The following is a 12,650-nucleotide window of genomic DNA, read 5'->3' as shown; positions in this document are numbered from 1 at the left end:
AATCGTCATTCAGACTACCTAGCAAGTTTGCCACATTTTGAAACACAACATCCTATTTCGTTTCTTCTTATTTTGGCGTAGAATGTTCCTGATTGGCTCACAAATACCGCATAGTGATTGGATGTGGGGCATAGACATCGCCAATTCTGAACCCGATCATTTCTTTTCCTCACAACGATGATACTGGCACGAGATGTAATTTCAGTGTATGTCGAGTATCTGGTAGAGCCATCGAATGGAGATATATGCCGTAAACTAGTAATTGAAGCTGTCAGATTTTTTAACAATTTGGATGGTTTTGATTGTATACATAAACTGGCTAGTGCTTTCAAAAAAAGCTTTCGCTTTGAAACAGATGGTAAAGTGCCAGTAATTAGCAAAAAAGTTAGGCCTACACATAAAGCAAAATGTGTTAAGGAAGGTCAAAATTTTTTAGATGAAAATAGTGTTTCCTTTGTACCAAATTCAAATAGTGATACTAATGGTTGCCATTTGGTATGTCATGCTCAAACCTCAGTATTTACTAACGGTTGTACCTCTGTGGAGGACACTAAATCTTTGGATAAACATGATAATTCTTCTGTTAATGACACCGATAAATATAGTGATGCTAAGGATTGTCATGTAGTGTGTAATGCTCATATATCAGAAGGTGTAATTAGTGATGGTAACACCTTAAATGTCACAACATTTTTTGATGAAAATAGTGTTCCGAATGGTGATAATTCTGACAAATATAGTGGCACAAATGATTATAATTTAATGTGTGATGCTCGAACTTTAGAAGATGTTCCTAATAATAGTGTCACTCTGAATGACAAAAAAATTTTGGATGTAAATTGTGTCTTTACTACTAATGGTTCTGATATGTATGGTTGCTCTACTGATTGTCTCTCAGAGTGTAATGCTCAAACCAATGAAATTATGCTTAATGGTGGTATCACTTTGCAAGATAAAACTGATGTTGTTAATGATTCTGTGCTTTCTAATAAATATTTGTTGAAATGTAATGCTTGTGCACATGATAAACGTGATACTGCGCACACTAATGCTCTAAAGCACTGCGTTCCTAACGTTGGAGGTGCTGATCATGCTAAAATTCATAAAACTTTTTCTCACATTGTTTGTAACTCCCAGTCTGAATGTAACGTTCTTTTGGAAGGGAAAACTCGTGTTGATGGTACACAACTGTCAGTTGACTCGGGTATTAGTGGCTATAGCAAAGCCCCAAATGAGTCTGCTACTTCAAACTGTTTCTTGAGTGAGAATACGTGCGCTAATGACAGGTTAGCTACTGTGAAAAGGGGTGACCACTCTGTCATGGACGTTCTCAATGTATGTAATGACCTGAATGCTTCTGATTCCCTGAGCAGTGATTGTGGTTTGGACTGTTTAACCTATGGTATTAGAATTTCTAATGTTTTTGCTCCTTTGAGTACTTCTGATCCCATGAATGCTACAGAGAACGATGATGACATGGTGGGCACTCCAAAAAATTCTGATGCTAATGTCAATAATATCATAAGTGATGTTGAGTATAAATCTGACTCCTTATCGGAGATGCAAAATAGTGTGTTAAAAAATAAAACGAGTATAACTAGAAAAAACAAGAAATCTAGGAAGAAAGCGAAAAATAATTATTGTGATAAAAATCTAGATAATGAATCTGTTATTGATTTTATGAACAGTGAAGATGTAAACGCTGACCTTGTTGGTGATAATGCGACATTCAAAGCAAATAAAAAGAAAAAAGGGAAGAATAAAAAGAGAAAGATCCCTACTCATGATGCTGCGGTCCCTGGTACTAGTGGACTTTCTACAGCTGAGCTAAAAGCAGCAGAGAGGAAAGGACAGATGGAACTTATAAATTCTAAAAAAGATGACAATAAGAATAAACTGACAAGCTCAACCCAGCTCTCTCGGGTTAAGTCTTCCAAAAAACAGGTTGTGTCTGCGACCCATCAGCTTGACAAAGATAGAACACAGCTTGCTACCAAGGCTGCACTCATTAACAAACCTGGTCCTCAAAGACCCCCTACGGTTACTGGTGTTCCTGCGGATGTAGCTAAAGAGGATGGGGAACTTTCTGACGAATCAGAGGATGACAGTGACCACAACAATGATTACTTCACGCAAGTGAACCACAGAAGAAAGAAATCGGGTATTCCCCAAATAGTTATCACCAAATGGGGTGAAAAATGGATTAATGACTTCAAAAGAATTAGGGGGATGTGCGAATTCCCTCCGGTAGCCAAACCAACATCGAGAAATATATTATTAAATGTCTTTTCTGAAAAAGATCATAGAACGGCTACTAAGTATTTAAATGAAAAGAATCTGGAATACCACACATACCAACTAGACAGTGAGAGATCTCTAAAATTCGTCATCAGAGGCCTTCCGGCGAACACCAGCTTTGATGACATTAAATCAGACTTGATCAACAAGGGTTTTGAGATAAAAAAAATCTCCAATATGAGAAATTATTCCACTGGGCGTATTCTACCACTGTTCTTGATAGAAGTACCTATCAGCAGCAAAGAAATTGCCAACTTAGTTGATATTCAAGACGTACCAATTGAAATAGACCGTTACAGAGGTAATAAATTCCCTCTACAATGTAGAAATTGTTTATTATTTGGACATTCATCATACTACTGTTTTAATTCACCAAACTGTGCTTTTTGTGCCCTTGGACACAGCACCAGAGATTGCCCCTCAAAAGGGAATCAATCTAAAATGAAATGTATTATGTGTGGTGGTCCACACACTGGAACTTTCACAGGCTGTCCACAAAGACCTTCCAGTAGAAGTGACGGGGCAAGAACTTTTCTTCCCAAGCTACCTCCCAGCTTAATGAACTTTCCCTCTTTGGAAAAAAGTTCTAACAAGTCTGAAACAAGTCAACCCCTTCACATCTTCAGTCCTTCGTCCACAAGTGGGCTACCGTCTAGACCTCGAATAAATCCTTGGAACATAGGAGCTAACAATAATGACAAGCAGCCGACTCAAGACCAAGAACCCCCTGTGGAAATAACGAGGAAAGGATTACACATTTTGGGGCAAGGCAAGCCACAGCTTTCCATGGAAGAATTATCAGTGGAGCTGCACAACAAATTTTTAGAGGCAGAGCGTGAAAAACTTACTAAATTCAAAGCCAGCGAAACAGGAATGAGATATAAAGAAGTCTTAGAAGATTTCATGACCCATCATGCTGTACAGGACAAACTTGAACTGGAGTTGGAAGTGACGAATCAGGGTAAGGGTGTGTCTTCAACAAACCTCTCCCTTCTACGGCCTTCACTTTTCCGGAACTTTAATGACACCAAATGTGATCAAACCTACATCATAGTCGAAAGTATAGAAGAGAATATAGACAGAGACTTACCAAATAATGACAACTCACAAAATAAAGTTTTAGTCCATCCAACAGCAGCAACTCATTCCCCAGCTCAAAATATTGAACAATTACTGAACCTCTTAGAACCGTTCTTGAGGGAACTGGGTCTATCCAGGGACAAAATTGAATTCATACTGCAATTTTTGATAACTATAATCTCACACTCCAACAATTAGCACGCCAAGACTTGCCAGCAGCAAACCGCTGCGTATTATGGCATGGAATGCCACAAGTCTGAGAAATGACCTTAGAGAGTTTGGGCAGGCACTCTACGACATGGAAATTGATGTAGCCCTCGTATGCGAAACATGGTTGAAGCCTTCACACACCACTAACATATTTAACTACACCTGCCTCAGAAAAGATAGACTAAACGAAAGAGGAGGTGGAATAGCAGTCTTCATCAAAAATGATATACCATTTAAAGAACTTGATACACCAGACTCCGACTCCATGGAATATCTGGCAGTTACCATCTTTATTAATAGGCATCCAATATCTCTATGTGCAATATACAAGCCACCTAGAAAAAGACTTGACCTGAATCTACTTAATTTTCTGATCAACACCAACAATCCAATTCTACTGGCTGGGGACTGGAATTGCAAAAGTCCTGCCTTCTGCAGTAACAGATCAAATTCCTGTGGTAGAATTCTGGAAAGATGGTGTAGAAACAAATGCCTACAAATACACTCCAGTTCCACACCAACCCATCACCCTGGAGGGCGGGGTACACCGGATGTACTTGACTATGGTCTTTCTAAAAACTTTCGGAATAATGTTGACTTAGAATCGTTCACTGGCCTCAACTCAACACATAATCCAATCATATTCACGATTGATCTAACAAGGCCTCAAGATGTTCCTTTCTGCCTTGCCACTGACTGGAATAAATTCAGGGATCTGCTAGATGTTGACGAAGCTCTCGAGCTTCGGCATGCAAACAAGGAGGAAGTTAATGCAGCAACGGTCATCTTTTCGGACAGTATTAAAGCCGCATTACACAATTCAACTAGAAAAATCAAATATCCGGGAAACAAATTTGGAATCTCTCTTGAGCTAAAGGAAAAAATTAGACTCAAAAATAAAATAAGAAAATCCTGGCAAAGATTTCGTCGCCCTTTGGATAAAGTTGCCCTCAATCGACTGGAAAAGGAAATCAGGAAAGAAATCAAAGGATTCGTCAACGAGCGCTTTTCGAACTTCGTTGAAGAGGCCACTGCGAGTGAAGGTTCCCTTTGGAAAGTTTGGAAGATCTGTAAAAAGAAAAGCAAGAAAATTACCAAAATTCAAAACGAACGAGGTGAATTGGTTTTCACTGATGCTGAGATAGCGGAAGTGCTTGCCGAAACTTATGAGGGTCAGTTCAAACCTAACACGAATCAACCGATTGGCACTCAGCGGGAACACTTGCATAAAATTGAGGAATTTCTCAACAGGCCACGTCATCAGAGTCTTAGTGGGTTTCAAGATTCAGAGCTAACAACTATGGAGGAGGTTAGAGAACTTATTAACAAGCTCACGATCAAAAAAGCCTCTGGACTGGATGAAATCTCCAATCTTGCTCTCAAAAATCTGCCCCTATCTGCCCTTATGACTCTCACCAACATTTTTAATAGCTTGTTAAAAACTTGTCACTTCCCGAAGATATGGAAGCTTTCAGTAATCAAACCTATCCACAAATCTGGCTCTAACCCTCTCATAGCCAAAAATTTCCGACCGATCAGCATTCTGAGCAATATATCTAAGCTGTTTGAGCGTATTATTCTTATACGATTCAATAACTATCTCGAATCTTCTAATTTTCTTCGTCCTGAGCAGCATGGATTCAGAAGAAACCACTCCTGTGTCACACAGCTGCATCGAGTCGTAGAATTCGCAATACAAGCCTTCAACCACAAGGATTTCACCTGCGCAATGTGCTTGGACATTAGTAAGGCGTTTGACAAAACGAATCACGTAACTCTGTTGGCCAAGCTTGTTGAATACGGTTTTCCTGACCACTACGTGTTGTTCTTCAACAGCTATCTTAAAGACAGGCATTTTCTGGTAAAAAATGGAAATGCTTGTTCTTCTGTTCGTCCAATAAGAGCCTCGGTTCCCCAAGGATCAGTTCTTGGGCCTCAGCTCTTCTCCATCTACATCAATGACTTCCCTGCCCCCCAAATGGGCATACTGGGACTCTTTGCGGATGATGCAATTATTATCACCAACAACAGAAAATCTGATAAATGCAGAGAAAATCTTCAGGAGACTCTAGAGGAGGTTGAAGACTGGTGTGAGAATAATGCTGTCGAGCTTAATCATGCCAAGTGTCAGTTCATCTGGTTGACAAGAAGAACCAAATTCACTAGAGCACCAATCTACCTGGGCAGAGAAGCCATAAGACCTGTGAAGGAAGTGAAATATTTGGGATGTATTCTAAACCAATCATTATCCTTCGTTCCGCAAATAAATCACGTAAGAACTAAGGCTATCCAAACCATGGGAATGATGTCACGCATTACATTTCCAAGTGCAAGACTAACTCTTAAAAACAAAGTCATATTGTTTAAATCAATCATTAGACCAATCATGACCTATGCCGCCCCAGTATGGGCTCATGTTTCAAAAACCAACATGCAGCGTCTGCAAAGTCAACAGAATAAAATACTGAGAACTCTTGTGCGTGCACCAAAGTACATCAGAGGGGCTGACATTAGAAAAGACCTGAAGATTCCAACCATCCTCAGCTACATCCAACAAATCTCAGAGGATCACTTTGAAAGGATGAGGAACTCAGAATACGAGCATCTGAGAGAGCTGGTCGATTACAACCCACGTGAAAGACTAAAATTTCTTAGGCCTCAAAACGTGCTGCACGTGCCATGGTCGGTGCGTTAGGGTCTGAACTACTGAGCTGTATAATCTTTGTCTATCATAATATTTTTGTACTTTTAATTTGCTATCGAAATAATCGATCAACTCTATTGCATAGAGTGGTATTGTGGTTTGATGTACATGACTGATCTTGCACTGCATCAATTTGTATAATTTCGGCTAACGCACTTGTTTTTCTATGACTTCTTTTGTATGTTAGATTTATTTTTTATTATTATTTTCTCATTAGTGCATTATGTAGCGTTTTGGTGAATTGTACATAAGTAATTTCATTTTGGTGTCTATTATAATATACATTTATCGCATAATATGTATGTGTATATATGTGTGTGTATGTATTTATATATATGTGTATATATACATTTTTTTTTTTTTTTTTACTACTATTGATTTTACTGATCAACTGCTCTATTGCATAGAGTGCCATTTTGGAGAAGTTTGTCTGATCTTTGTGTATTTTACTATTCTGATGGTAGCATTTATCGGACTGTATGTGTTTTTTTTTTTTTTTTTTTCTCTATTAACTTACAAGCACTTCACATCTACACAAACACGCACAAACTTGTCTATAACCCTCTTCATAGCTAGCAAGAGCAGTCTGTAAGTCGCCAGGCAGCCCCTTTGGGCTGGGCAGCGACGAGAAAAATTAAATTCTGTCTGTCTGTCTGATACTGGCACGAGCAGGGAATTATTTTTCTCTGAATATTCTGAGGGAAAATTGACTGCTTACTGACGTCACAAGCTGAGTTCGGAGGCCTTCTATCTCTAGGAGGTTCAGGTTCGATTCCCCGCAGGGGCAGTTGAATTTTCTCTCTTTCCAAAATATATCTTCGCAACAGCCAGTTATTAAAAACCCTCGAAAAATGAAATAGCAGACAGACATTCTGTTTCTCTGAACTCTGATTCCAAATATTAAGCTCTCATGATTTTTGATTTTTCTTAGCGCAGTACTAAAGGAAATACTTTTTTTCTGGACATTATGCATTGGTGAATTCGGAAAGAAAAGTCTACTGGTCTCAACCGGGAACCGAACCCAGTGCTCTCGCAAACCGGGTAGTACGATATCCGTATACATCGCAGGAAGTACGACCGGAATGCACTCGGCATAAATATACCCAGAAAAAAAGTACTTCCTTCATACAATTGGGTTGAGAAAAATCAAAAATTATCTCGCCACCTGGCGACCATTTGCTGAAGTTGTGAAGCTACTGAGCCTTCACTTCAGTGCGTCACATCACAGTGCGTTAATAAGGATGGAATGGTCGTGTCTTTTGTGGTGCATCGGCATAGAGCACTTGTCTGGTTCACCATACGACTGGGTTCGATTCCCGGCAGAGACCACTACAGTTTTCTTTGCGAGTTCACCTCGCGACATTATGTCACCTCGGAAAAATGTCTTTACTTCATTAGCTCTGCATTCTAAGAATTTCTTGGAGAAAAGACTAAAACTAGAAGCGTAAATGACAAAAAATATGTGTCGTAATATCCGAGGTCGTTGCAATTTCATCGTCGTTATAGGCGAGGCTCATTAACATCGCTCTCTACAGGAATCAACTGGGGACCACCATGTAATTAAATATATACATCCTGAACAGTTTATGGTTGAATCCTAGGACGTGAGATTAGTATAACTGATTGACCGTTCGCAATTGAAGTGATAATTCCCATGCAGCGTGTAGCGGTATCCTAGACACACGCCGAATAGCCGATTTGAAGGTTCGAAGCACTAAATGGAAGTAAAGGTAATTTTTTTTAAAATTGAAATGATCCAAAAAGTTCAATTTTTTTTTCTTTTTTATCAGCTGAAAGTTTGGTAGAAAAACAAATTTTTTTATGCAGATGTTATTGAATGCAGCGGGAGGGTCTCTGTTTTGAAATTGACATATAATTTACCTTGCACCTGGATAAGCAAAAGAAAATTTACATTTGACATTTTAACTATACTTAATGAATATTCTATAGTCTTGTATTCGGGTATTATTGTATACTTTTGAATCTGTAAGTAAAATTCATATTGTGGGATATGTGCAGTTTTTCCAAATAAAGGACTTGCTAATAATTATGTAATTTTTATAACAACTATATAATACCATGCATTAAATATTTAACTAAAATAAGGAACTTGGTAGATAATTAATAAAAAATTTAAATTAATACAGTACTGTATTTCAGAAAACAGCTTATGAACAACTATGAAATTTATTTTACAGTCATTTGCCGAGTCTGTTCTTAGATGAATGGAATTGTTCTTCAATTGATCAGTGTAATCAACAAAAATAATTAATTTTCTCGAACCTGCCAAAGGTTTATGTTAGAGAATCATCAGTAATTACTAAAACTTACCATTGAGAGTCTCAATTTTAGATAATCAAGAAATGTAATACGGAATAAAAAAATTGAAAAATGAAATTATAATGAATAAAACTTTTTTTTTTTAAAACAAAAATAGATACTAGACGTTCTCAAGTTTGCTATGAACTGTACGTAAATTCCTTTTTTTGCCAAAAATAGTGTTTTCGTCTGTCAATAGATGGCAGGAAACGACTGAAAATTTTGAAAATCAATTAAATAAGAAATTTGGAAAAAACAAATTTCCCATCAATAGTCTGGTAATTCCCATGATTACTTCATATCGCTGATACAGAAATGAAATTTCAAAAGTCACTAGGCTATCATTAATCATTCAGATTATTGTACTCGAAATAAACAAATTCATTATAGTATTTGAATAGATATACTCTTACGTAGCTATATAATTCAAGCCTTAAAACAAACAGTATTAATTTTTCAAGTAATATTTGATGAATTTTTGATTGGTTTTTCAAAGAGATACTTCAAGTTATACTTGATATTTTGCGTGTTAATGATCTTTGATAGCACACACCCAGTCTCAATCTGTAAATCATTGATTTTCAAAGAAAAGCACTGATAGTGAGTAACGCTTCGAAAGATAATTTTTTTTTTGAAATCACCAAAAGCGTGATTTAAAACTTTTCAATGTCCAATAATGTATATACAAAATGTAAAATAAAATACTATTTTTTTTATAAAAGAATAATAATAAAACATTAAAATTGAGAAACACGAACCGCGGAAACATTACGCAGCGTTATTAAATATTGAAGAGCCCCATTTAAGACATTTTGCACGATCCCTTCATAAGTTGGTAAATCAATCATGTCTCGTATTTGTACCATAAAAAAAAATCTAAAAAAAATAATTTGTTTCACTCATAAGAGGGAAGCAACAAGAAAAATGAGTGATAAGAGAGTGATTCTATCACGAATTTGAAAAGAGATTAAAGATTTAAAAATATACCTAAAAGTTTCGGGAAATGCATAATGGATGAATTGTCATCCATTATACCCTCGAAAGATCTCGCTACTGCTACTTAACCATACGTGCACCTCGTACACATTTCTCTGCGGGTGTTATAACCAATCGGTATGTACCGGGATGTGTGTTTTGAGTGTATGTCTGGCCCCTAACGTATTTATGTTGTCAAAATTGCGGCTTCATGCTCGCTGAGTTAGGGATTGTTTTAAAAGTGTGTGACGCAACAACTCTCTGTAGCGACTCCGGATGGCATTTGCGCACCTATGTCCCTTTGTAGTTTTGGATTGCTATCGAATTCCTGAATCGCCCTTTTATTTTGGCGATTTTTTTTTTTTTTGGAAATATCCTGTATATTTCAAAAACCCCATTTGCTAACCTTCAAATCATCCTAAATTGAATGTCCGGTCCGATTCTCGCATAAGAATCAGTTGAAATGATGAGAATATCATTGATCAGCAAACTATAATTCATTTCAAATCTATCATACGTTAATATGCAGTCCTGTCCTTACGAGAACATAAAAAAAATGGGACATCGAGTAATTACCGAACAACAAAATCAGCTATGACAACTTTCCAGGAGAAATCATTGAATTCCGCGATTGCAAACGTCATACTATCATTTGGAATAAGTACTCGAGGAACGCGAATTCCTCTTTCTCTCCATGTTATTGATTTCCTTGAGACACATTTCGCTCTTTCTCATCGCATTTTATGAGCTCGTTTCTACTTACCGCTCCAGAATCTCTTCTTTCCTATCTAATGTTATAAGAGAGAGGATAGGAAAAAGTGGAGAAACGTACCCGGGGCACATCACACATTCTCCATACATTTTTGTTCTTATGAGAAGATCAACACACGCCGCGTTATTAAGGGGTACTCGAAGAAAAATAGTGTTTACAAGTTGATAGAGAGTAAGCTCCCATTTTTTTATGCTTCTTCCTACTTGGTTTGAATATTGAAAATTTATATCCGTGAGAGGAATATTTTATAGTTAAGATACCAGAATATTTTAAGCTGTCTGCGATGTTATTCCACGTACTATTTTTGTTTTTTGGCTAAGCTGTGATTGAATGGCTGTCGGAGTAAATGACAGGATCACGCGAACACGTTCCGCAGCGCAATTACGGATAGTTCATTCTGAATCCGGAAGCGTTGGACATGGTAATAAATACATTGATGTATGTGTGATAAATACTTACTACTGTAAGATTTATAAACTATATTAACACATCTATAGCGTCGGTTGGAGAAAGTGTTAAGTTCAACAGCATTCACGACGTAATCCGATACAAAAAACACCAAAGAAGCCATAAAAAAGTTCCGTTTATGTGATATTTGAAAGATTTATTTCCAATCATTTTTTCTTACGATTAGATTATATTTTCTGAAGATACTGCTGTATACATAATATAAAGTGAAACTTCGATATTGCGATACTCTGCGGACCAAGAAAAATTTTGTTATAGAGAGTTTATCGCTTTATCGGGAGCAGGGCTGAACAAATCCCGGATCACCATGGCGACTAAGAAATTGGTATTGGAGCCTAATATTTTCTTTGTGTGGTTACTAAATTGTAGGCTAAGAGCAGCACAAAATATTTGTAATTTATAGCGGCATATCTATCAACATGAAAAAGGGCCACCATGCCCTGAAATAGTCAGAGGAAGCATTATTTTGAACCTTTTCCTTCGGGAAAAAATCTTTGGGGCCTAAAAAATAGTTCTGACATCCAGATTTTTTTCCGATTTGTTAGGCCTTGACCGAGAGGTAGCATTATCAGTCACCACCAAATTTATGCTGCTATTTACGGCATATTTTTCTGAATTGGAGCTGTTAGTACCATGAAAAATTACATTTTTTAGTTTTATTCGCAACAAAGAATTAAAAAATTGATTAATTAGTTAATAAAATCCAGTTAGTTGTTTCTAGTCTGTAAAGCAGCTTCTCGCACAGAAATTTTGTGTGCTAAAAAAAGTAGCTCCAAGACAACTTCATTAATACTTTCGAGGGTAGATGGCGCAAATTCCCGATGTTATAAAACATCTTCGAAACAATAAAAACAATTAATTAAAAAAATATATTGAAAGTGATTTTTTGAGCGAGGTATTAAAAAATATCGTTGTAACGGTATAAAAACCTATAAAAATATCGTCATGGAAGAATTTATCGCAGTAAAGGATATCGTTGTATCGAGAGGAGTTTACCATTATAGACTTTGTGGACCAGTGATTCTCAAACTTCCATCACCAGCGGATTCCTTGCCCTGTCCACGGTTCTTCTGTGGCTCTCCAGAATAGTTGAGTAGACATTTTCACGCACTTAATAAAAGTAACACTTCAAAGCATTAAATAGCCACACAGCTGAATAACTGTAGTTTGCCGCGACTCCTCCGTCAAAGGTTAGCGACACCCGTAGGAGCTGCGACGCACAATGCGAGAAACTCTGATTTAGGCAATTCAGAGAGGCGAAATTATTATTATTATTAATACATAAGGTTAATAAAAACATTACATTTGATTAATGAAAACCACCAAGGACACACCTAGGTTCCCTTCTGGTTGTTACAATGAAGTTAATTTATAAACACTAAAATATTGTCATATAATATAATAATGCAACGGGTACGGGGGTGCCTTATTACTTATATAAAAAAATCTATAAATGAACATGAGATTATATCATATGATTTGAAATAATACAGCAGAGAGAGTTGACATAGAGCAAGGGAATTTTAAATGAGAAGTTAACTAGTTGGAGCGGGAAGTGAATCTGTATCAAAGAAGGGAACGTGAATTTGAGGGCAAAATCAAAAGTAATTTTCAATATTGACTATTTGTAATAAGTAGAGAACGGATTATATTCAAATGCATATATGCACATAAATTTACGTATTTTGACCTTATATATTTTTTAGCATTAATGCATAAAATCAAAGAATTTCCAGAATAAATGCATATTTTTTGAAGCTTTATTTAGCATCAATCACATTTTTAAATAATTTTTCAAAAATAAATATTTCTCTTTTTTAATAT

Source organism: Pholcus phalangioides, unplaced genomic scaffold (genome assembly GCF_987345545.1).
Source record: "Pholcus phalangioides strain wild (caught in Gottingen) unplaced genomic scaffold, Ppha-v1.0 ptg000013l_1, whole genome shotgun sequence".
Lineage (NCBI taxonomy): Eukaryota > Metazoa > Arthropoda > Arachnida > Araneae > Pholcidae > Pholcus > Pholcus phalangioides.
Note: the sequence above shows the minus strand (reverse complement) of the source record.